General features: G+C 44.0%; 1 protein-coding gene and 1 long non-coding RNA gene across 3 annotated transcripts in view; one reads left to right on the forward strand and one right to left on the reverse strand.

Annotated features, from left to right (window-relative positions):
- BACH2 (BTB domain and CNC homolog 2) overlaps positions 1-15,307 on the reverse strand; it is a 321,830-nt gene extending 306,523 nt beyond the window's left edge. For both annotated transcript variants that reach the window (XM_072965629.1, XM_072965628.1), the window contains exon 1: positions 14,829-15,307. The gene's annotated coding sequence lies outside the window, so the exon portion shown is untranslated. The remainder of the gene's footprint in view (positions 1-14,828) is intronic.
- Positions 15,308-22,653: 7,346 nt separating this feature from the next.
- LOC140697664 (uncharacterized) overlaps positions 22,654-26,387 on the forward strand; it is a 152,682-nt gene continuing 148,948 nt past the window's right edge. The window contains exon 1 of the long non-coding RNA XR_012074847.1: positions 22,654-22,907. This is a non-coding gene — a long non-coding RNA (uncharacterized lncRNA). The remainder of the gene's footprint in view (positions 22,908-26,387) is intronic.

Here is a 26,387-nt window from a genome sequence, read left to right on the forward strand (position 1 = left end):
TATATAAGAATTTCCTAGGTCTGAACTTAGAATCCTTCATATCCCTCCATTAATTACATCTTAAGAAGGTCTAATTTGGGAATAGCCAAGAAAGGGACAGGCTACTGACAATGACTGATACGGAACAATAAAGCTGAGGAATCTGACATCCACAAAATCTCAAAGGGTATCAGCTAGGGAATTAAGGACCATTTGAGCAAATCTCACAATATTTTGAGGACATATACAGATCCAACTCCTCTTTTTAAGGCTTCCCTGTCCTCCAATCTTTGCTGATTCTCTTTTCTCCCATCTCCTGCCACACTTATCTTTACTATTCATCCTGGCCCTTAATCGCTAACACCATGTACTACATTTCAAATGCTTCACGCTTAGATGTGTCATCTCCAAGATAAAGCATCAACTTCCCTACAGCCTGGGGCCATGCTTTAGACTGGTACTATATTCCCCACACCATATCCCAGGCCTAACAGAGTTCCCTACAGGGAGCAAGTCCTCAGTAAGTAATGACTGATCTGTGCAAGAAATAATTTTAGGAAAAGTAAAAGAACTTCAGAGCCAACGTATATAACTCAGACCTTAGGAAGCTGTGCAAACTAAAAACATAAATTAGTTCGAGAGATATTTAATGAAGGTTCAGTGAGAAGAAATCACTGGCGAAAAATCTATCTGAAATGTGACTGGTTAAAGAAATTGTGATATATATGTGTACAATGAAATACTACTCAGCCATAAAAAGAATTAAATAATGCTCTTTGCAGCAAATGGATGGACCTAGAGATTGTCATACTAAGTAAAGCAAACCAGAAAGAGAGAGACAAATATGATATGATATCACATACCTGTGGAATCTTAAAACATGACACAAGCGAACTTATTTACAAAACAGAAACAGACTCACAGACATAGAAAACAAACATATGGTTACCAATGTGGAAAGGGGGTGGGGGAGGGATAAATTAGGTGTTTAGGGTTAGCAGGTATAAACTACTGTATGTAAAAGAGATGAACAGCAAGGTCCTACAGTACGTAGCACAGGGAACTATATTCAATACCTTGTAATAACCTATAATGAAAAAGAATATGAAAAGGAATACATATACATGTAACTGAATCACTAAGCCGTATACCAGAAACTAACACAACATTGTAAACTCACTATACCTCACTTTAAAAAAAAAATCTATTTGAAATGCCAGAGAGGGAACAAGTTATAAGGAGCTTTAAAGGCTCTGCCATGGAGTCTGGACTTTTCCTGTGGGCAGCAAGAAGCCATTTCTGATTTCTGTTGTTTGTTTTTCCTTTTTTAAATTTTTTTTAATGAAGGCAATGGGGATTGAACCCAGGACCTCATGCATGCTAGGCATATGCTCCACAACTGAGCTATTCCCTACCTTCCATAGGTGATTTCTAAGGGAGAGTCAACAAGTCCATTCACTCATTCATTCAACAAATACATATTTAATGAGCAGCGCCTTAGTGCCAGACACTTTTCCAGGCTCTTGGACTTCCACAGTGACCAAAGGAGGCAAGGACTGCTGAGTCCTGGAGCTGATGTCATAGGGAGGGGGACAGATGGACAAGCAAGCAACACATACAGGAGGTCAGAGGGTGATAAGAGACACAGAGAAAAGGAAGGAGAGGAGTCGGTTGGGGCACCTGGGAAAGGGGATGGTCCCCGCACTCCACAGGGCCAGGGAAGGCCTCTCTGAGGGGACAGGAGGGGCCCAAGGCCGCAGGGCTTAGACTGGGCATCCGCGGGGTCTCCTACCCACTACCTGAGGCCGACCAGGCCGTGTGAGCACTTTAACAGCCAGAAGGCAATTCAAAGGTCGCCATAGTCCTTCACACTCAGAGCTCTTAGCTCCTCCTCCTCCAATTCTCCTCGTCCACCCTACCCGGTCCAGAGGCATTTCTGACCCCACGGCAGGGCGGCGGGGGCGTATTCTCCAATTTAACGTGGGTAGCAGAGCCATCTCCACACCTTGTCCTCCTTAGCTGCCTTCCCTGAGCCCAGGCCTAGCTCCTCCCTGGCCGCTGACGCTGGGGCCTCCCATGGGCTTTTTCCTGGTTCCTCAGAACCCAGCTTCCTTCCCAAGCTGCATTCTTAGACACAGGCAGGAAGCCAGTTCAGGCTCCCCTTCCAACTTCCTTCTCGCCTGAACGACCCCTCCCAGAAACCAGCCGCTGGCAGGGATGACAACACGAGCAAGACACCGGGGTCAGGGAGGGGCCCCGTGTGGGTGCACATGTGTTCTCGTGGGTGTGCACACATGTACACAGAGGGTGTGCATATGTGTGCATGGGCCTGGGTCTGTCCAAGAACGGTGTGAGACAGGGCGTGGGCACGCAGGCAGAAGCCAACAGAATCCACAAGAACAAATGAGAAGAGGTGAGCGTTCACACAGAGAAAGAAACGCAAAGACTTGCCAAAAGAGGGAAAGAAAAAGGGCTCAGAAAGGAAACTCTACTGGGCTTCAAGACAGGGTAAAAAGAGGAACAGGGAGGTATAAATATTAAAAACCCAAAATGCTGAGAAGATGGCGGGAAACAACAGCAACAAAAATATCCATCTAAAACACAGTGTGGAAGAGGCAAGACTGACACACAATCTCAACTAATGAAATCCTCATTTTGCACTTTCCCCTCAAAGCATTTATTTCCCAGATCAAGGCTTACATCGCAAGCGAGGCACAAAGGCCACTGGCTCTAGCAGCTAGGAAACCAATGATGGCACATTTCTAAAGATGAAGCATATAGAAAGAAAAAACTGTATAAACGTAAATGTTGATGCTGGTCTCATATTCTAGAAAGTCAGCTGCTTTCACTCTAGGATGCAAAAAGGAAAGGGTCTCAGGTAAGACCTTGGTGGTACAGAGCTAAGACAGTGATCTCTGATGGTCTGGCCATACTGCAGACAAAACAAACCAAAACTAAACAACAATACAAGAATACTCCCATTAATAGTCTGCAACATACAAACATACACCTAAACTGCCTGCGACGCTTGGGGTCTCCAGGCAGCCTCTCAGCCATGGAAATGGGGCACTGCCTGTGATAACTTCCTGTGATAACTGCTCCTTCTCCACTGGGCCGTTTCCTCTGACTCGCATTTTCTGTTACCCTTCCTCTTGGAATCCTCTGACAATGACTCACAGGGCAACAGGCTAGTCAGCAGTACCACAGCTGTCCACAATAGACGCTGTGTAGGAGGTGAGCGGCTTGGTGGACCGTAGCCTGGACCAGTTTTTTCCTTTCTGTTTAGGGAGGATTTGCTTTTCAGCCACATTTCCCTCAAAACACAGCCCCGACAGGAGATGCTTACTGCACAGATTTCTAAACGATGAAATGATCTGAGTTTGGCAGCTTGGTCATAACGAAACTAAAAACAGTAAGATGAAAAAACAATAGTGTGATCATCACACCTACAAAAAACAACTTTATACTTGGGTGAAATTAAGAGATCAGAAAAAAAAAAAGCTCAAACTAATATTTTCCAACCTTTCACTAACAGCTAGGGCTTAAAACCACATGTTTTGAAGGTCTTGCACTGTGTTATTATTAGAAGTCACAATTCTATTGATACTGATGAGTCATTTGTATCGGCGGAAACCAAGAACTTCCATCAACATCATGTTACACACAGTCACTGTGGCTTGGCTTTTTCTTTATTACTGGTCAAAGCTGCTTCAGAATGCTTATTGAAGCTAAGAAAAAAAGAGTGAACTCCTCAAAGGGGTGCAAAGCCTTCCTTTCCCCAGCTGATCTCACTTTAATCATCCTTCTCAAGATAGTTTAGGATGATCCGATCAACTTGTATCTACAAAAGGAAGTTTATTTATAAACCTTAAAAAAAAAACATTTTCACTTTCTGATGAAAATAAGCAGAACTGAACTCCAAAAACAAACAGTGAAACCATTTCTGAAAACACATGCCGGCTTTAAAATGACCTGAGGTCAGGTTTTTTTTTTTTTTTTAACCTTAATAACATGCAACAGATATAAACAAAACCTGTCATTATTTAAGGACTTGAACTGCACAAAACAACGTGGGGCTGGCCGCCGGGCACCCGCTCCCCTGCTGCACTGGAAGCAGGGAGAAGTGGGTCAGGTCCAGGTTACACCAGGAAAGCCTAAGTTAAATGTTCAGGAAAGTTCCTTCAGGTGCTGAGGAGGAAATAGCAGTGTAGCCCATCCCTTACTCTCATTCTTTCTCTCTCCCCATAGGGTCCCAGAAAATTAAAATGAAGCAAAAATCGACCTTCCCATGGGCTTCCCCAGAAATGCTGTGATTCTTGGGCAGTCTCTGCAAAGGTAGAAATATGCCCAGTTTCTTACCTAGCAACCAAAGGCTGTGTTTGGTTGCTGGAGAGAGAAGGGAACCCGGCTGGGCAGTGACCACAGATCTGAAAATAGCCTCCCAGCAGCTAAGTGGCCGAGGTGCTCTCCAAGGCGCGCTGGGGCAGTGGGGCCAGCTGAGGGCTGTAACAGCTGCATGAGTCAGCACTGGCTTCTGGTAGGAAACTGCTGACATGCTAAATTACTCGCGCATACATAAGGTGCACACACCTACCCGGCAAAAACAAAAACAAGGTACATGCAAATTGGCAAACAGGAACCTCTCTACCCTCGCAGTTCCTATTTTCCAAGGTGAAACCCCAAATAGACATAATCTATGCCACTGCTCAAAAAGCTGGGGTAACAACTAATTATAGTGAATAGTGGTAATAAACAACTCTCTCTCCGTGTGGTGATGTGTGGCACAGCTGCATTCAAATCTCACGAGCCAGTTAATTTTAACCGGTTTTAATTTTAACTGGATTTAACTGCTTTTCCTCCCTTCTGAAAAAAAATCAAAATAGTTGCCCTATCGACCACAAAAACTGGTAACAGACAAGCACAGTTCCTGTTTTTCAGAGGGGACTTACTTTCAAACCCACAATATCGAGATGCTTAACATAAGTGGAAATTTAAAATGTATCGTTTGATGTGGGAGACTTAAACTTGTACACTAATTCAGATCCCACAAACGTTATGGAGTAATCACATCTCAGGTTGGGTCCTACATTTTTTTCATCTCTCTTCTTTCATTTAATACCAGATCCAAAAATGTACAAGAAAACCGCTTGTCTGGAACTCAGAACACATTTTCCCACAGAAACAATGTCATGTTGGTGAGACAGTGTTCCAGGATCGTCCATGCAAGTTGTCTCAAATTTAAAATGTGAGAGAGAGGTTAAATGTGTAGTTTAAAAAGAGAAAACAACACTATAACAATACTTCCAAAGCCAATCAGAAACTAAAGCAAACATTCCTGACTGACTGTGTGAGGAAGCGTCTAATTAGAGGAAGATGAGAGCAGTCTTCTAGATGAGGCTTTTCGACTTGGTCTAGTTTCACTCTCGTTCTCCAATATGACTTAAATGGTTAATATCACTTTAAAATGCATGGTGTTCTCTTACTTTGGCGTAACGTATCAAATTAGAAAAAATCTTTAACTGTTGTGGGTACTGATTCTTTTTTTCTCCAAAAAATCGATCAAGATTTGGAAGAGAAAAAACGAAGAAGGTCTACAAAAAGGGGACACCCAAGAGAGGGGAACAGAAAGAAACAGAGTCAGGGAGAGAGGATGGCAAGGAGGCAAAACTAAACAGACAGGGGAAAATTAGTAATTAGGGAGAGGTTCCCCACTAGACAGCGCACCCCAAGAAAAGGACGTCTCTCCTCACAGTGAGTCCAGCAGGACAGTTCCACTGACTGGCACTAGATGGCGCCATCAACTCAACATAGCATGGTTGCTGGAGTCTGCGCAGGGGAGGGGTAGAATGGAAGGCAGTTCAAACCCTTCACAACTGGGTATTCAGCCTGCAACACTTCTATCTAAAAAAAAAGCATGGCTTCACTAACCAATCAGCCTCTCCAAATGTCCAGATGTCACCACTAACCGTACTAACAATAGTATGAGGCATGCCAATTTTGAAATCAATTCATCAACTCAATTTTTATCAATAAAACACTGAGATGGGGAGGCCGATGAGTGTCACTGCTTTTTTTTTTCTTTTAAAATTCAACATTTAAGGATAATACAGCATTTCAGATTCACTGCCACTGACTCACTGACAAAAATTCCTAATTATAGACCAAGAGGTTTTCCCCTGAAGTTCTGTTTAAATGTCAAATAACACACCATCTTGCTACCCAGGTTTGTATGATCAGATCGTGTCTGGCAAGAGGAAGGTGATGCTCGCTGACAAACGTAGTACCACATTAAAAATCATCTGCCCTTCATGTTTTTAACATCACAGGGGTTTGTATGCTCTAACCAGCTTGTCCATATTCCCTGTCTCCAGGCTTAGATTTATAAACAGCCCTCTCTTCACTCAGAAATTTCCTCCCATCACCAGGTTACCAGTGTATGAAATTCTACTAGTCCCATCTCTAGGGTTTTACCTCTTTGGCTTTGTCTCCTATTAACAAGCCAATGCCTCAGAAAGAAGTAACGCACTATGTATGCGCCATTATTTATACCCTAGTAAAAACTGCTGTCATAAAATGCTTTTCTAAGATTGGTTTTGAAAGAGAAGGAGAGGGACTGGTTAAGGGCATTGGGTGGCCTAAAGGCAGCAAAGTACAGAGTGCAGAAGTCAGGACAGAAAGGAGACACTTGGGAGAACTGAGAACAAGCTTTGCCTGGCTTCTTTACAGCTGCAGCAAGGATCATCACCCCTGATGCTGCTCTTTTCAAGGAGATACTTGAAAAGCAAGGGTTAACGCTAAGTATGCCTACATCTTCCTCTTGCTGAATGGGTAATAATATCTTCTATAGTTAATTTCATTTTTTTCACAGTTTGACTCTCCAGGGCTCATTCATTTGCATAATATGGAATCTTGAACCTATATGGATGTTCTACAAATCAATGCAAGTAATTCTCATACTAAATCAGCAGCTTTAATTTAAGCTCATCATTGTTTGCATAGAAATCTTTATGCACTCATCTGCTTGATTTTTTTAATCACTTAAAAGCTCCAACAGTGACACACCAAGCATCTCTCCATTTAGTCATCTCCAAAATTTGAACAAAATACTGAAAAATAAGCACAGTACATTCATACACTTGATCATATCCCAAATTGAGCTTCAAGTGTATGTTTAATGTTCCAGCAGCTCCAGGGATAATGTCACTTGACTAAAGACACAACTTGGACGTCCAGCCCATGGCAGAGCTGAGTCAGCATTCTAAATAGTGACCCTGCAAACCTGGGGTGATCAGGGTCACTGCCAAACCAACTGCCTGGTGGAGTCCTTTAAAACCATTCAAATCTCCTGTTGAGAGTTACAACATGCTAATCTGGCAAGATAATCTCTTCCTGAAATTGACTAGAATGAGAGCAAAGGTTACCTGCTTTTATCTGTTACTAGTAGCTAACATTTCTAATTAGGGGCTCTAACGGAATTAGTTTTGAATGAAATTCTTCCACCTCAGTAGAATCATCTACCTATTATAGGAACGGTTTCCTTCACCTTTTCCTACATTAAAAAAAAAAAAAGCTAAAAACAAATTCTTCACATAACAAGAGGGTAGAAACAGGAGTTGCAGGAAAACCCTGGGAACAGAGTCATGGGATTCACATTTTATGTCTAGTTCTTCCTTTGTCTTTACGTGTCATCACTACCACACTCTGATCCCCAAGTGGATGCTTAGAACTGAGGAATGCAATTATTAGAAAGTGAGTCATGTGAAAGATAAGTGACAGACTCACTCAGGTTCACTGAGAAATTATTTTTCAATTCTATCTTTCAGAAAGATGTCAATAAAATATCCAATATTTCAGAGTGAGATGGCTTGTATTTCCACTTCTGAAACCTGCCAGAGAGTGAAAAGGAAAAGTGGGTATGGAACAGCATGGTGGTTAAGAAAACAAGTTGTAGCATCAAAAAACCGAGTTTCCAACCCCAGCTCTCCCACTCATTAGCTGGGTGACATCTGTGCCTCTGCTTCTAATGATCACACCTGCTTGTGAGTTGATACACGGATTAAATGAGTTAATATGAGTAACACACATGAGGCTCCCAACACAGGTTAGCTATCATCAGAGAAAAAGAAAATAGAGGAGTTTTAGCATATAGTAAAGTCAATTTATTTTAAGTAGACATTGTTTACACTTCTAAATTGTGCTAAGAATGGTCTAAATAATCATTCTCAGTCTGCAGAGGCTGTAGACCTTCCTGCTCTGGGATAGGCAGGGGCTTCTGACAAGCTAGACTCAGATTTGCACTAAAGACCCTCGCCCGGGTCCCACACATATCAGCCAACTGGGAGGGCATGTCTGTGTAGCTTTTAATAGTTTAAATATGGTCAAAATGACCCAACACATGTTCAAAGTAAGAATGCTAACTTGCATATTTTCCAAGGATGGAAATGAACAGTACTCTTAGCAAGTAACAATTCTGTTTTTATCAGGTTCTAAAGACACAGGTAAATAAATCAATTCTGGACCCTGTATACAGGAACCATTATTTGCCAAAATGGCCCCAAGAGTTATATCATGGTTTATGCAATACTCCAAAGGGCCACAGAGGGTAGTGAATTAATAGACTGAGGAGACTAGGAGGAAAGAGCCAGCCCCAACTTTCAGACAGGCCCTGATGTCAGCTCACTCCACAGTTCCTTGGGGAGGGCTGCTCCAACCTCACAACCAGGTCAAATTTCCCCATTACATCGTTTGGTGCATGCAATATCGTTCCTTCACAGAACTTGCATGCAGTAAGTCATCTGTGGCAGCCTGATAAACGTCCCCCCTCCCACTAGATGGTGTGCTTGATAAGGACAGCGCCAGGACTGGGCTTCCTCCCCACTAGCACCACGATCACTGAGCACCACGCCTCCATGCGAGTGATACTCAGCATATGTTTGTTTGGTGGACGAACGAAGCATCCTTTAAAGTATGGCATTTCTGGACACTTGGCCCCTTTTGTGGCATCCATGAGCTCCCATTGCTTAGGCAAATACAGGACAGGAAGAAAATTAAAGCTGCCAATGATCTGTGGATACCGGGAGACTAAGCAGACTTGTTGAGCAGCACCTTCACTTAGTTTCCTGACTTGTAAGAATGGGAATAACCATGCTGCTGGGCTCCCCCAGCTTTAAACTCCGAAGTGAAAGTCTCAGCCTTTTTTGGGTTAGACACACAGATAGTCCCAAGGAAACTCCGGAAGCATCTGCAGAAAGTGGCTGCAAAAAGTGGTGAGGGAGACAGAAAAGGATGATGCAAGACTAGAATTGACAATGGATTTGGAAACTCAAAAAGCTCTCCTCTGCAATTAACCTGGAGTCTGTCCACATGCTGGCTACAGGCTTGGGGACAAATGGTGACAATCACAAAAAGCATGGGAGGACTGGCAAGTGGAGGATTTAAATGCTTGGGAAAGGAGAATATGAAAGCTGACAGAAGCACGAGAGCTGGGAACCTGGTGGCTGCTCTCAGGGGCATCAGCACTGTGTCCTATGGCCATCAGGAGAGGAACAAAAAGGTCAGGGAGGAAAATGACACAGCTCTCAGTACCAAACACCAATTTATTATCAGGCTGAGGAACCAAAGAGAAGTTAACCAGGGGAATATGCTGGAGAAGTGGTGATTATGAGGTCACTGGGGAAGACTGAGAGACATTTTGGCTGTAATTCCAATGACTAGGGTGAAAAGTACGTGAAATGCTTTCAGATTGCGGAGATTTACTACTTTGGAAAAAAACAGCTCAAGGAAAAACAAAGGCAAAGTTCCTGCCTAATTTTTGAAGTAGTGCCACTAGTAGGACAAGGTTCAATTTCCGTAGTCTTCAGAAGAGAAATGGTCCTTGAAAAGGACACTGGTGATTCTGAGAACACTTCCAGCTTTCGGGAAGCTGATGGTAAGAGTAAGTTTCAGTTTTAGGAGGACTGACATTTGAAATTAACCAACCCCCCCCCAAAAAAAAGAGGGGGAGAGAGAGAAAGGAGAAAAAGAAAAAGGAAAACCCTTGACTTGACAAAGAAAGAACTACTTTTCTATTAAATATTGTCCCAGACCAAAAAAAAAAAGATGAATAATATTCTGGTCAATTTGAATTTACAAAATGTTTAATTCAAGCAGGTTTTGGTTTGGACTTGAACAATTTGTAAATATTTATATAAAGTTTTTAAATGGGACAGGAATGGGTCATACACTGCCACCGACAACACAGGAACGATTTTCTGTCATTCCCAAGGCCTTGGTGCTCCCTTCCCTAACACGGCTTCAGCTCTGCCGAAAGTTTATCTTCTTTTCCACAGTGATGCCAATTTTTGCAACCAGCCCTGACTTCTAAACTGCTAGTGCCTCTGATAGGGTCATATGTCACTGGAGCCTCCTCAACATTCAGACAGGGAATGAGGAGACAGGGAGGCAGAGGCAGGGTTTGCTGTCTGAATCACAGATTTTGACAAATATATTGCATTTTGCATTGTTCTCTGTTCCTTGTCTGTGAGGGTAGGGAGTGGGTTCTTCTGTGCTATGACCCCTACCCCGATGCCCAGTCATTGACTCAAGGCTGGATTGTGTATATAGGATGGGGAAATAACCTTTAGACAGTCAGGAAAACACATATTGCATTCTGATTAAATTCTTTCTCACATAAAATGAGAACCTTCCTCTTCTGTAGAATGGGCACAATGCCTGCTTCATAGAGTTGCCTTGAGGAGTCAATGAGATTATGTGCAGGGAAAGCAGTCAGCACTGACTCTGGCACATGGTGAACATACAATAAATCACAGCTATTATTTTAGTGGGCTTTCTCAAATGTCAAATTCCATGGAGGTCCTTAGGCATTAAATAGCTATGTTACCCTATCTGGTCAATAACAACTAAATAGAGGGCAGGTGGCCCAAAAGCAATGGATTATTTACCTGCAGAGGATTACACTGTGGCTTTGGTATTAATCGTTTAGGCTTTTCATGTTGCATTCTCTGTTAAAAAAAAAAAGCTATCAATCCCATGTTAATTTTCTCTGATTTAGAGGGATTTTTTTCTTGTATTTTTCAATTTTCCTGATTACTGTTAACCATTCACTTGGTGGGGACTCACAAAATGTATGCTATGTGCCAAGCCTTTAGAAAAATAGTCAAATACAGAAATATTAAATAATAAGATGTTCTAGCCCCCTAAGGAGTGGGAGACAGCCTGCAGACCAGCTCTAGCACTTATCATGCTTCCACCCAGCATTTAAAAAAATGTTTGGGCTAATATTTAAAAACTAGAGGATTCCACATAAAATTCCTGACATCCAGCTTCCCTTGGAAAAATCAGATGATGTGGTGGCACAAAGCAGGTACTCCCACCCCTTCTTGCCTGGCAACCATCGATGACAAGTTGCTGAGACACAGGAGTGATTGCCTGGCTCTCCACTCTATGCTTCGTCCTCACAGGGACCGGTGAGAAATGAAAATGAATGACCCCATGGTCAATAATTACGAAGGATTTCAAGAAGACAACAGCAGAAGACGAAACCACGTGTGAGGGCCTTCTGAATGGGGGAGGGGGCCCTGTGCAACAGCATAGGTCACATGGCCACCAAACTGGTCCTGCTCCTCAATCCTTCAGCCAAACAGGAAGGGTATTTATCTGAACACTCTGTCATTCATCAGCAATCAAGCCAACATTTGTAAGAAGCCACTGTACCCCCTGAAATCTGAGGTATACAGAAAGCAGAGCAGTGGAACCCAGCACCGCCTAGCCAGAGGGCCACTCGGACCTCTCTTCTCCCTTGTTAAGGCTGGATGCATAGCACAGACACTAAGCACGGGTTAATCCAAGTAAAATTAAACTGCTCCCAACAACACAGATTGGTCTGAGCCCTTTTGTTGGCATCACAGGAGCCCCGATCACAAATTCTGAGGAACAGCTCACAAGCACTAATGAATAAATCCCCGTTGGCTGTGGAGACAGTGGGCTCAGAAGTGAAGGGTTGGCCTGGGAGAGATTTGAACGTGAACCTGACCATCTGGCTCTCTGCTACTCACTTTGATCACAAAATGAATTGCAACAAATTGAAGAGCACATGGCTAGAGTTAATTGTCTCATCTGTAATCTGAACCCACTTTTAGGCAGTTATTATTACCCTCTATCAGGTGGAAACGTTTCCCACCATCACTGCAAAGCGCATTTTCCTGATGAACTGTAATGGATCATTAAATTCCATATCTGAATAACAATACTTTGCACTTCTGCAGTGCCTTTCATCCAGGGACTTCAAGGTAGTTTGCAAATAATTAAGCCCCTCACACAGCAGCCAGAGGTGAGTAACTGGAAGGGACTCGCCTGAAGACATTGAGTCAAAAGCATAATTCAAGAGAAAAAATAAATAAATAAATGGCTTCCTTCCAGGCACTAGTAAAACTGAAAAGTGCCGGGGGCAGGGAGGGGGTCCCCAGTTCCTTCCCTCCTTTTCTGCCTTACGCCTTCTCCTCTATGGCAGATCCTCACATTCAGCATACAAAGAACTGACAAGTAACTAACAGGCGTGCATTTAATTTAGCTATGGGCTCAGACACACACATGTAGGAGGAGAATATTCTCCCATATAATCCTGGCATATACGATATGAACTGACATTTCAATCCACCTGCAGAACTGACAGATACCAGAAGAATTAACACTTTTATAATTACCAAATGGCAAACCGTAAAGCCTTCCAAAATCCGAAAGGAAAATATTACTTGGCACAAATAAAGTATGTTCTAACAAAAGTATTTCATTCCATGGTTGTGTTTTCTATTTCTGGTAACGCCATTTGAATGATATTCAAGTTTCAGGAACAAATAGGGTGGAAGTGGGCAATCAATGCATCTTTTAAAGCAGAACACTAGAAAGGAAAAACATTTCAGCCAAAGTTTTGTGGTGAAATTATAAACTCCTGAAAAACTGAAATTATACTGGAAATGTTGACAGACCTTTCACGGGAGCAGTCTGAATGCAACACTGTTGTTTAACAATCTCTCTTCCAGAGTAAAAGACTAATTCTAACAAGATGTCGTTTTGACTCACATTCCTTATTACCTGTAAGAATGAAAAATGCCATTTACTCGAGAGCTGCGAGCTGCCGGAGCACCAGGGTGGGGTAATCTCACATTTTAAAGCAAGACGCCACTGCCTTACCAAAATAGCCTCTCCACCGAAGGAGTGGCAGCCTTTCCCGCACAGCTTCCTTCACGTCAGCCAGAGCCTTCGCAGCTCGACATGCCTTTCCTACATGTTACATTTTAATGATCTGAGAAAACCGTTATCAGAGTTAACATCTCTAATTTTACTCTAAACAGACAAAAGCAAAATATCTCATTAGGCATCATCTCCGTCAAGGTTCCCACTAGGAAGGAAAGGATTTTTATCTGAAGTAATTACCCTTTTTAGTTAAATACACGCAACAGATGAAATTTACACAGAGAGACTGCAGCACTAGACAGCGAAGATGAAAACCGAGGAACGCCGCGTCTCGACACCGGCCCCGGCCGCCCGGAGTGTACAGCTTAGTCGGGGGTGGGGCGCCCTTCTCTCTTGTTTCCCAGGGGCCACGGGTCTTGGCGACGGCGGTGACCCGACAGGCAAATTGCAAGGCGCCAGAACAAAACCATTGGACAGCGGCTGCGCCGGAACTTCCCCCAAGTTACCAAACTCGCCTACACGCGAGAGGGTGCTGGGGATACCCCGCGCACCCACGACCCCCGAAGCCAAAGGTGCGCGGCGCCTTTCACACATATACACAAGGCCCTGCCCGCTTCCTCCCACGGTCCAAGTTCCTGCAAATCCTCGGCCAGACCGAGGTCGCCGAGATGCTCACTCGAGTCCCCTCTCGCGGGCAGCTGGGGTAGTCCATGAGCGCCGCCCGCCTCCCTCTCCACCGGTGCTCGGCTCCTGAGCACCCACCCGTGAGAGGAGAACTGAGAGACCCCACATGACGCCTCGGCGCGGGGAGATGGAGAGGTGTCCCCTGGATAAACTCTCCTAGTTGGTTTCTGGAGTTCGAAGACTTAAGTGTGGGCAGGGAGAAAAGGGTGTGTGTTATATGTGTTCGCACTTTGATTTCATGAGGAATCTTGTGCAAGGTTTCCCTCTCTTAAGGCACGAGCCCTTCAGCTCGAGCTCCCCGGGATGCATTCCAATAACCGGGTCATTGGCTAGTAGGGATCCCACCCAGTGCGAAGCCGAGGTCTACACCGCAAGCCCCCAGCCTGCCTCTTCTCGGGACTCTAAACTTGGGCTTTGATGCCCTGCCAGTTGCGGTGGCCCCAGCTACCCGACTGACAGCTGAGCGCAAAGCCTGGCGGAGCAGCCCCGGGCGCGGACGCCGCGGGCAGGGAGGAGGCCGCCCGGCCTGGCACCGCGATCGCGGGCTGGGGGCCGGGGCGCTCGGGCCTCGCGGGGCCGTGGGTCTGACAGCTGCTTCGGCTCGCGGGGACGCGCGCCTCCCTCCAGCCCGCCCTCCCCTGCCTGACTTATTACCCTCTGCTCCTCCTCCCCCTGCTGTTCCAAAACACCCGTCGACGCGAGCAAAATACAATGCCGCCTCGCCCGCCGTAAACAGCCAGGCGAGAGAGCGCACAGCCCCCACGGCGCGTCCGCCGGCTCGGCTCCCACCCCCTTCCCGTTCCTAGAAAATGCCATAAAAGCGGGCAGGGCGCTTGGCGGGCGGCTGCGCGCCGGGCGACCGCGGCTGCCTTCCCGCGCCGCTTCCCCACGCCTCTTCGCCTGCCCCGCGCGTTCGCTCCCCTCAGCCAACTTGCCCCGCCGCCGGGGCCAGGGCCCCGCGGCCGGGGACTCACCTCGCCAGAGAACTTTGCGTCCGTTTGCGCCTCCTCTTCTACGCGTCCTCCCAGCCCGCAGCCCCCTCCCGGCGGTCGGTGGATAGGGGGTCACCGAAAGCTCGCGGAGGGGACGCTCATCACATGGCAGCTCATTCCCAGCCCCCGAGTATGCCGGGAAGGGGGAGGGGAAGGGTTGAGGGGAGGCCGGGGAGAAAGCGAGAGCCCAGCGGCAGTAGGAGTGGGCAGGCGGGGTGGCGAGGACGGCGGCGGGCGCTCGCGTTTGCGCTGCTGCGACCGCAGCCCTGGCGTGCACGGTCGCTGCGGCTGCTGCTGCTGCTGCTGCTGAGGCGGCGGCTGCTCGGCGCTGTTTGCTCCGCGCCGCGCGGCTCGCGCTCTCCCCGGAACGCCCACACTCTCAATCGCTACATTGTTGACATTCGGGGCTGACGTCACCGCTCCCCATTCACAATAACTTTACGGGAGCCGGGCAGCGCACCTCCCCGGCCGCTGGGGCGCCGTACGCCCGGCGACTAGCGTAAGCCGTTCCGCGAATGGCGCTCCGGGGGCTGGGGCGGGGGACAGGGGGCGGGCGCGCGCTCGACCGGCTCGCGGGAGGGGGCGCGCCTCACGCCGCCGCCGCTCTCCCCGCTTTGTGCGGCCGCGCGGCGAGGAGAGCTCCCGGCCCCGCTGGCCGCCTGGCTCGGTCCGGCCTTACCCGGGACTCGCAGGGGCTTTGAAGGGCCAGGGCTGGAGGCTAGTGGGATAAGGGGAGGTGAGTGGTGAACGCTGGTGTGGCACGTGGGGAGGTGGGCAGAGCCCAGCGCACTACACCCAGGAAGGGGAGCCAGACCTGGAGACCTGGGATTCCGGGATTGTCTAGCGTTTCCCAGAAGGGGCAGAAAAAGATGCACGGACCCTTCAAAGCTGACCGGTCCCCCTCTTGGGAGGGGGTGGGGCGAGGAAGAGTAGCTTCTGACCCTTCAGTGCTGTTGAAGATGTTGACGATGTTGACGGTTGAATCCTTTCCAGGAGGGCCTCAGCCTGTCCCACTGAGGGACGCTCTAAGTCCCCACGCCAGGCTTTTAGAAGGGGCGCAGGCAGTTGCGAAGCTCAATGAAAAGCCTACCTTCCAGCTGCAGCCCCAGCTCCTACTGGGTTCCAACCTGTCCCCTGCCTCTCACTGGGGAGGCTGCCAGTGTGTTGCTGCTGCACTTTTAGGCCATCCTGTGGCTGCCCCGTCAGAAGAAAGCTTGATGGTCGTTAGGGTTTTACAGAAAGTAATTAGGACTTAGAACGAAGGAACATTTGCAATAAAAGGTGGTTGTGTTATTGTAGTGCTGGTGCCTGCAACTTTACGCCTGCCAAGGCCAAGAAATTCTGCCACGTTTCCCTGAACACCTATAACTTGGCCCCCTTGTGTACAGGCAGTATTCCATATTATTACGTGTGGTGCTGATTTTTAATGAATATTATAAAACTTTGGCTCGCTCTACTGAGAGCAGGATCATAAATCCCCCCTGTAAAATGGGCACTGGCATATGCTGAGGAAGCTGTGAAGCGTTGCCCTGGGATTCTTGTGCTATCAGCCAAAGTGTTGCTCTGAACCACCTTCGTTTGAGGGCAGAGTTTTAAAAGGCCCCATTTTGAATGTCTGGGTGGAAAACTAACTAAGCGATGGCGGAAAGGAAGCAGAAGGGGCCAAGGTAATTTTTCTAACGTCATTGCAGAGCTTTGTCATGTAGGTTGAGACCCACATTGGGAGTTTTCCTCTGCTAGCCTCTCCAGTATTCAGCCGAAGAGCAGTTCTCACAGTTAGAAGTCCTCAGTTTTCTAGATTTTGGGTCTGGTGCCCCTTTTGACAAAACATCCTGCTTTTGAGGTTCCTGCCTGGGGCCTGCCTTGTCATCACCACAAGGACAGAGAATATTGATGATCCCTGATCTGCCTTGGTGGGGCCATGCAGGGGCCATCCTTGTGAACAGGGATGTTTCTGCATTCCTCATTCTTGTAAGCATGTTAGTGTCAATGTGATAACTGTATGCATTTTAACAGCATCAAGAAATGTTTTGCTCACAAGAGCCAGGCTTGAGAAGATCCCTATTAGAATTGAGGAAATTCATTTCTTTTTAAGCAGGACATGGCCGCCCTGCTGTGAATGAAGTTGAGAACATCAGCGTGGGGTGTGGGGGAGTAGAAGGGGGGACACTGCTACAAGCTGATCTTGCCATCTTGCTTCTGGTCCCAGATGTATACAACGAAGGTTATTAGGTCATTTTAATTAGTCTACCTGCCAAAGACTCAGACTGAAGTTTTCTTAGTTTGAAATTCTCAAGGATGAGATTGGGACAGCAATGAGAAATGAAAAAAATAAAAAAAGAATGAAACTATGATAGGTTGTATTTTTCAGTCATTCAAGGAGATTGAATTACAACTAGTTGACCTGTAAGATCACATCCAATACTGCAATTGTGTGCCTCTTTTGCTGTCAAGAAGACAAAATCTCTGCCTTTGAGAAGCTGGAAGTCTAGTAGGGAGTTAGTTATTTCACTTGAAAAGTTGGAATTGGGTAATTTGAATTAAAGCCTTTAAAGCATATTCAGAATCATATGAAAGTTGGATGATAATTCAAGAACTGGGCATTCTTGTACCAGAACTATTGCAGACGTTAGGCTGTGGACAGCCTTAGCACCTTTGCTGTGGATGTTTGCTGGCCATTCCCTGGGTTTGCAGTGCTGCTCTGGGCATCTCAGGTATTTACAACGTGAAACACATGCAGGTCCTTCCCTCTGTATAATTGTGGCAGTAACTTGAGTAGAGGTCAATTTCTTTCCTGTGCCTGCAACATTCAACCTTTTCTGATATACTTTTTTTCTACATAATTAGATGTGTGTGCTGATCCAGAATATGGGTTTCATCTGTGCTACATTTCCAAGCAGTTTATGATTTCCAGGGACAATGATTTGTACCATAGCACTGAAGTCAGTAAACTTTATTCCTATAAATAGCCTTGATTTTAATAAAATAAAATAGGAAAGATTAAAATATGCAGGAAACAAAAGGATGAGCAAAGGAAGATAGAATGAAGAAGTAAGCATTTCTTAAGTCTTTGATTTTCTTGCTCTCAAGCACCCTCTTAGAGGATCGATGATGTTGAAAAGATATAACAGTTCTTATTAGGCTGAACAGTTGGCAGAATTTTAAATGTGGTACCTTGAACATGACATAGCGGGACAAAGTTAACATCTGACGAGAGAGAACGGAGTGAGATGTTTAGAGGGAGAGTACCACAGCCCAGGGGAAGCCAATGTCCTGAAGGAAGTTCTGTTAAGAAGAAACTGAGTTCTACTCATTGGGCCAATTCCTTAGAATTATGACTAAGGTTTATTATTTCAAAACCAGATGTTTTAAAGTGCGTCTAAACCATGAAACCTCAGGTCAATACTACACAGGTGACACCTGGGAGAACTGATGAAATTTGAATAGCTTTGAGCAGTGTTTTATTCAAAAACTGTTGAGCCACCTATGTGTGGCAGGCACTGGTCTACAAGCCGGCTTGTAGAGTTCTCATTCTAGTGATGAGACTGGGATGGGGGAAGGGGACAGACAATAAAACTACCATATATTTATAATCAAGTTGTATGTTATAATATCTGGAAGTGAAGAGTGTTATGAAAGCATATAAAGTAGGCAAAGGAGTTCAGGAGTGATAGGGTTGGGGCCATTCTAAGGCACGGTGATTGGATCTGGGAAGATGTCCCTGATGAGGAGACATTAGCAGAGAATGAATGAAGTGAGAGGGTGAGCTCTGCGGCTATCTAGGGGGAAAGCTTTTCAGATATGGAGAAGGGCAAGTGCAAATCTCCTGAGGTAGAGTGGACTTGGCATGCTCCAGGGACAGCAAAGAGGCCATGGTGCCTCATGCAGAAGAGCAGGGAGGAAAGTAGCAGGAGATGATGCCAGCGAGATAGCTTGTAGGCTTTTAGTTTAGGTGAAGTTTACAGGGCTTTCTGCAGAGAAAGGACATGACCTGGACTTGATTCCCAAAAGATCATTCTGTTTGCTAAGTGGAGGAGAGGGCAAGAGTGGGAGCACAGAGACTGATTAGAAGGCTATTGAGATAGGCTAAGAGGGAGGTGATGGTAATTTGGACAGCGATGATAGCTATACGTGGAATCTAAATGGCCTAAATAGCTGATTAACTGAGATTTCATTTTGTGAAATGGGAGAGGCTACAGGAGGAGCAGGAATGGGGGGAAAATTCAAGTGTTTGCATTTGGATAAAGTTGACAGATGCCTGTCAACATCTAAGTGGAAAAGTTGATAAGACAATTAAACATGAAACTTTAAACTTCAGGAGAGAGTTTCAGACTAGAGACAAATCTGTGTGTCACACACATAGAGAATCTAGGAACTTGGCGGGAGAAAAGAAGAGAAGAGGTCTGAGGATGAGACCTGGCATATTCTAACAGTTAGAGGTCAGAACATGAAGAAAATGAAGAAGCCCTGGCTAAGGTGGCTGAGAAACAGCCTCAGAGAGAAGGGGAGAGGGGAGTGTAGCATCCTAGAAGCCAAGAGAATGTTTTGAGAAGCAATGAGTAATCAGTTGTGTCAGTGCTGCTGATGGGTCTTATTGATGGGAAAGCATCATTGATTTTTAAATGTGGTGACCTGAAGAGCATTGGTGACTTTGACAGAGGGGACTAGGAAACCATTGGATGTTATCCTTAAGGATCTTTACACAATCTAGGTGGGTAGTCAAAACTAACATAAAAAACAATTGACAACTGCAATGATTTTATATTTACTTTTATTAATTAATGTATTACTCATAATTAACATTTAAAATTATTACATAGAAATTGTATTTATTGGAATTTATACTATTAAAAATTAAGAATGTATAGAAATTTTTTTTTACAATAGCAAAAAGAAAATGGAAAAATCTAATGCCTCACAGCAAAGGATTGGCTGAATAAGTGGTGGCTCATATATGAAACTGAATATCATGGATTCATCAAAAATTATGTTGAATAAGTACATATAGTGTCATTTTTAATGCTTTATTAGTACAGTTCCTTTAAAATTACAAAACAGTATGATCCCAGAAGTGGAAAAATTATCTAAGCAAACAGAAAAAAGTCTGGAAGGATATACAGACAGTGTTAAAGTGGTTCCCTCAAGATGAAGAGCTTATGAGTGGTTTTTCTTTTGGCTTAACTGGTTTTTAATTTTTTTTCTCCAATATAAATGTATTACCTCTGTAATAAAGAAAGCCAATAAAAGTTATAAAATTCAAGATGTGTGTAATTAAATTCTAATAAGAACTTAAGTGTTGTAGGTGTTAAGAGGGAAAAAAAAATTTATGAGGGCTGAAACAGCCAGGAAAGTTTTCACCCAGAAGGTGGAATTTGAGTTGGATGTCAAGGCTGGGAAGGATTCAGAGAAAAGGAAAGGTAGCTGGACATTCAATCCAAAAGGATCCCCAGAGGCTGGACTTTGGTCTGACCAAAGCATCCCTGTGTGGGAGAGCTGGGAAGGAGTAAAATGTTATGACATTTAGAAGGGTAGGTCAGAAGTGAAAGGTATGGGGGAGCTGCCTGCCGTGACTGGCCACGAAGGAGCACCGAGGTACTGCAGAGAGGAAGGGTCATTGTGGTGATTCAGGTTTTCAAGATACAGATTTTCCCTTCCTTTCCTCTCTCATTGGCCAAGACTTTGTTAGAAAGCGATCACTTACCTGCTTGCCTTTGCATCTTTCAGACATTCCTTGATTCTGAAGGATAAGGAGATTTTGTCAGAGAGATGGCAGGAAAATTGGAGGAGTGAAAATTCAGAAACTGTAGAATATTAGAAGTAACTGCCAGTAGCAGTATATGGGACTGGAAAGGCAGACATGAACCAAAAGCATCAAGATTTAATTTTATCCATAGGGCATAATGCCTCTTCAACTTTTCCAGGGAAATGCTCATAATAGCAGAAGAGATAGAATGCTAACCAACCAGGGATCCCAGAACCTGGACCCAAAAGGCCTTCTCTAAGCACAAAATGTCTTTGAAATCTCCCGTTATAAGTTAAAAATTCAACTGAACTTGTCTTGTCCTCTCTGATAAGCATGAGTTGATTTTGTAAATAATTTGTGACCATCAGGACTAAACATTCCTCTCCCACACTCAAAATCTTTGATTAAAATTAACGCACTGCAGGATAATGCTCTGAATTTACCTTGTGTCTTCAAAGTTCCCCAGAGATACTGGAAAGCCTGGCTGGCTGGCTTTCAATGACTAGTTTCCAGCTGTCAAAGAGACATAATCAGATGTGGTTCTAGAAATAACAGCGTTGGCAGCATGAAGGGGCCGGACGAGCTGGAGACAATAGCAGAAATCCAGGTAAGACGGTGGGAGTGCAAGCCAAGGCAGCGAGGGGAGAATTAACGGGGGAAGTGGGTCACTGGGGCACAAAGAGAGGCAGGGAGGTAGGAACCTGAGTGGAGGAACAGGCTGGAGATGAAAGGATGGAGCAGACAGAAGCAGGAGAGCCAGATATGGCAGGGTGAGAATCCAGAACTCTGGGCAGGCGGGAGTAGCCATGGGTGGACAGGAGAAAGGCAGACATTTTGTGCTCATTTCAAGCATTAAACATAATTGGGTGGACAGAGGATGTTTGTCAGATCTCTACTCTGAAAAGTGGAACTTGAAAACTAATTGGATTATCATCAAAGAAAGTAAGATTTTGAAGCTTCAGGGTGAGAATTAGGGATTAGAGGTAAGAAAATTGGGGTTGAACAATAAAAATATAAAACATACCCATCACTTCAAAGAGTTACCTGTGTCCCTTCTAATTCAATCCCCCTACGCCTACCTTATTTCTTTTGGTCATATTTGTTTTCTCTAGAGGTTCATATAAATGGGATTGTATAATATGTAGTTTTTTTGTATCTGGCTTCTTTTACTTAGCAGAATATTTTACATTTATTTGTGCTGTGTTTTGTTTCAATAGTTGCCTCTAAGTAATATTCTATTGTATGAATATTTTAAAAATGTGTTCATTCACCTGTTTATGGGCACATGGGATGTTTCCAGTTTGCAGTCATCACAAATAAAGCTGCTATAAAATTAAAAAAAAAAGAAAAGAAAAGAAAAGAAAAAAAGAAAATTGGGATTGAGAGTTGGAATTTTTTTTCCAACCTGGAAAACAGGGAAGGAGGTGATGAGTTCAAAGCTCAAGTAAGCAAAATAATAGTAATGGTAATGGCAATAATAGTAATAATAATAATATTGGGTTCCTTTTCCCTTTTTTTTTAAAAAAAGTAGCTCTAACAATGTTCTCTTTTAACCCCTCAGAGCTTGTTGTGATGCCTGAAATAAATGAGTAAGTAAAATGTAAATGTCTGTCTCTTCATTCTGCCCACCTCAAAAAGATGTTTTTGGACAGTAAACTGATTATTTTCAGCTATCATTACATCTCTGCTTAAGAAACTTGAAAAAGTTTGGCTGCAGAGAGAAGTAACCTGACAATTTTCGAAGGACTTTGAAAAGAAAGCCTTGATGATTTTATTACAATAAAAATGTACTTGAACCTGACAGTTTTTTCCCCTCAATCCAGCTAATGATTTTTCTAGGGGCCGAGTTCACTAATCCTATAGCAGCTTCCCCAAAGACTATATAAGAAAGACTATACTCACAGTTTCTAACCTGTTTAAAAAACAAACCTGTTTACGTGATATAATTACACAAGGGCATCCAACCTGAACGCTGCCAACAGCCACGCGCGGGTCAGCGCTGCTGTCCTGCGCCCACGTGGGTGCGTCACGCACGGCGCCTGCGTGGATGGCTGAGCTTCGGGCGGCGTCGTCTCCATTTTCCTGAGGTGCTTGGGGCAGAGCGCTCCCACGGCACCGCACACGGAGGCGCTGCACTTCAGGTGGTGGGTGTGTGTGGCAACCCTGTGACTCGTGCCCAGACTTGAATGGGGCGTCGGGTGATTCTGCAGATGGATGGAAACACCAAGGCGCCCTGTGTGTGTTCCAGTTTCACTCCAGCACACTCTGGATTTACAGCTTTGCCCGGGTCTGTCGTCATCGCCGGCAAGATCCTGCTGGTAGGTTGTCCTCCATCCTTCATTTTCTGAGGCTGGAAAGGGCAGTGTTAAGGTCGGTGTAGGTTGTGTCTCAGGACCGTGCTGGGCTGATCCAGAGAAGCGACCCACATTCCCAGATCTGATGACCATTTCGTGTGAACCGAAGCAGGTGCTGAATCCGAATGCTTGTTTATTAGGGTGTTATAACCAGGAGTGGGTGATTTCCAGGATAGCCTCCTTCACTTTGGAGAGAGCAGAATGAAACGCTGAAAATTTTTTTCTCTCAAACTTTCCTTCAACATTTTTCTCTTCATTTCTGACCTCGCTTCTGTTACCTGCTGCCTCACCTGTGGGTTCATTTCAATCACGAAGAATATCTTTGAAAAATAACTTATATTGAAATAATTCCAAACTTCTGGAAAAGGTGCAAGGCTAATACACAGAACTCCCTTATCACCCTCACCCAGCTATCCCAATTGTTTATATTTTGACACATTTGTGTGCCCTCTCTCCCTTTCAGCCACCCACCACCCCGTCTGTCAATCTATATCCATATTTACATACACACCCATTATTATTTTTTCCTGAATATTTGAAAGCAAGTTTCAACATGATGTCCATCAACCCCTAAATGCATGAGAGCATATTTTCAAAAGGCACTGACACGGTCCTACATGAGCATAATGCAGCAGGCATGCTAATCAGGAAGTTAGTGTTGCTGTAACACTGCCCTCCAATCCAGAGACCCTATTCACATTGCACCAACTGCCCCAACAACATCTTTTTCCTTTCTGGTCCCAGGTGGGATTCAGAATTGCAGGTTACACTTAGTTCCATATCTCTCTAGTGTCCTTCCATCTGGACTAGCTCCCTGTTGATGTCTCCTTGGCCCCTGCCCCATCACTGCCTCCAGGGGAAGGATAACAAAGGGGAATGGAACCGTGACAATTGTTCTTTTGACTATTCTTGGATTCAAAGTGTTGGTACTAAATTTACCGAGCTGTGCATTTAAGACTTGTGCAATCTTTGTAAGTGATGTCTCGGTAAAAAAGAAAAAAAAGAAATAACCAGGTGAAAACATGTGTTTGCACTTTGTGAATAATTAATAAAGCATCCAAGTGAATGAAGTTTCCTCACTTCACAAGAACTTTGAGTTTGCTGTTCTCTTTGCCTCTTTTCTTCCCCAGCAAACTCCTGCTCATCTGCTCTGCACCTAGCGAAGTTCTCTCACCCCTCCACCCCCAACCCCCAACACGAGGTCAGATCTGCTGTATGTGTATCTTGGACCCAAATTCTTTGCTGCATTCATTACATTTATGTTCCACTCTCATTTTTAAATGCATTTTTAAAATTGTGGTAAAATATACATAACATAACATTTACCATCTTAACTATTTTTAAGTAGTGTTAAGTACATTCCCATTGTTATGCAGTCATCACCACCATCCATCTCCAGAACATTTTTCCTCTTGGAAAATGGAAACTGTGTACCCACACTCCCTTTTCTTCCCTCCTCTCAGCCCCAGACAACCACTCTTCTTATTTTTTCTCTGTGAATCTGACTCCTCTAGGTATCAGTTTTTCCACATCCTTGCCAACACTTGTTATTTTCATTTTTGTGTTTTGATAGGAGCCATCCTGCTGAGTGTGAGGTGGTATCTCACTGTGGTTTTGATTTGCATTTCCCTTATGGTTAGTGACATTGAGCTCTTTTTCATGTGCTTGTTGACGGTGTGCGTACCTTCTTTAGAAAAATGTCTATTCAAGTTCTTTGCCCATTTTTTGATCAGGTTATTTGTTTTCTTGTTGAGTTGTTGGAGTTCTTTATATATTCTGGATATTCACCCTTATCATATGAATTGCAAATATTTTCTCCTATTCTGTAGGTTGCATTTTCATTCTGTTGATTATACCCCTTGATATACAGAAGTTTTTAATTTTCATGTAGTCTAATTTATTTATTTTAATTTTTTTGTTGCCTGTGTTTCTGGTGTCCTATCCAAGAAATTATTTCCAAATCCAATGTCAAGGAGCTTCCTCCTATGTTTTATTCTAAGAGTTTAATAGTTTTAGCTCTTATGTTTAGGTCTTTGATACATTTTGAATTAATTTTTGTATATAGTGTAAGGTAAGGATTCAACCTCATTCTTTTGCATATGGATGTCCAGTTTTCCCAACACTATTTGTTAGAAGGACTGTCCTTTCCCCATTTGAATGATGTTGGTACCCTGGTCAAAAATCATTTGGCTATGTATACAAGGGTTTATTTTTGGGCTCTCTATTTTATTCCATTGGTCTCTATGTCTGTCTTTTTTTTTTATTGAAGTATGTTGTTGATGTACAACGTTGTGTTAGTTTTTGGTATACAGCATAGTGGTTCAGTTATACATTTATATATATATTTTTTTCATTATAGGTTATTACAAGATAATTGAATATAATTCCCTGTGAAATATAGTAGGACCTTGTTGTTTCTCTATTTTATATATAGTAGCTTGTATCTACAAATCCCAAACTCCTAATGTATCCCTCCACTCTCTTTCCCCCTTTGGTAACCGTAAGTTTGTTTTCTATGTCTGTAAGTCTGTTTCTGTTTTGTAAATAAGTTCATTTGTCTCATTTCTTTACAGTCCACATGTAAGTAATGTATGATATTTGTCTTTCTCTTTCTTACTTACTTTATTTAGTATGAAATCTCTAGGTCCATCTATGTTGCTGCAGTTGGCACTACTTCATTCTTTTTTATGGCTGAGTAGTACTCCATTGTGTGTGTGTGTGTGTGTGTGTGTGTGTGTGTGTGTGTGTGTGTGTGTGTGTATACCACAATTTCTTTGTCCAGTCATCTGTCAGTGGACATTTAGATTGTTTCCATGTCTTGGCTATTGCAAATAGTGCTGCTGTGAACATTGAGGTGCATGTATCTTTTCGAGTTAAGAGTTTTTCTCCAGATATATGCTAAGGAGTGGGATTGCTGGATCATGGGGTAACTTTATTTTTAATTCTTAAAGAAATATCCATACTGTTTTCCATAGTGGCTGCACCAAATTACATTTCCACCAACAGTGTAGGAGGATTCCCTTTTCTCCACACCATCTCCAGCATTGGTTGTTTGTGGACTTTTAAATAATGGCCATCCTGACTGGTGTGAGATGATACTTCATTGTAGTTTTGATTTGCATTTCTCTGATAATTAGTGATGTTGAGCATCCTTTCATGTGCTTTTTGGCCATCTGTTCTATGTCTGACTTTATGATAGTACAACATTGTTTTGATTTCTGTAGCTTTGTAATAAGTTTTGAAATCAGGAAATGTGAGACCTCCAACTTTGTTCTTTTTCAAGATTGTTTTGGCTCTTCAGGATCCCTTGAGATTCCATATGAATTTTAGGGTGGATTTTTCTATTTCTGAAAAAAAATGCCATTGGGATTTTGATAGGGACTGCATTAAACCTGTAGATCACTGTGGGTAGTATTGACATCTTAATAATATTAAGTCTTCCAA

This window comes from Vicugna pacos, chromosome 8 (assembly GCF_048564905.1).
Source record: "Vicugna pacos chromosome 8, VicPac4, whole genome shotgun sequence".
NCBI lineage: Eukaryota > Metazoa > Chordata > Mammalia > Artiodactyla > Camelidae > Vicugna > Vicugna pacos.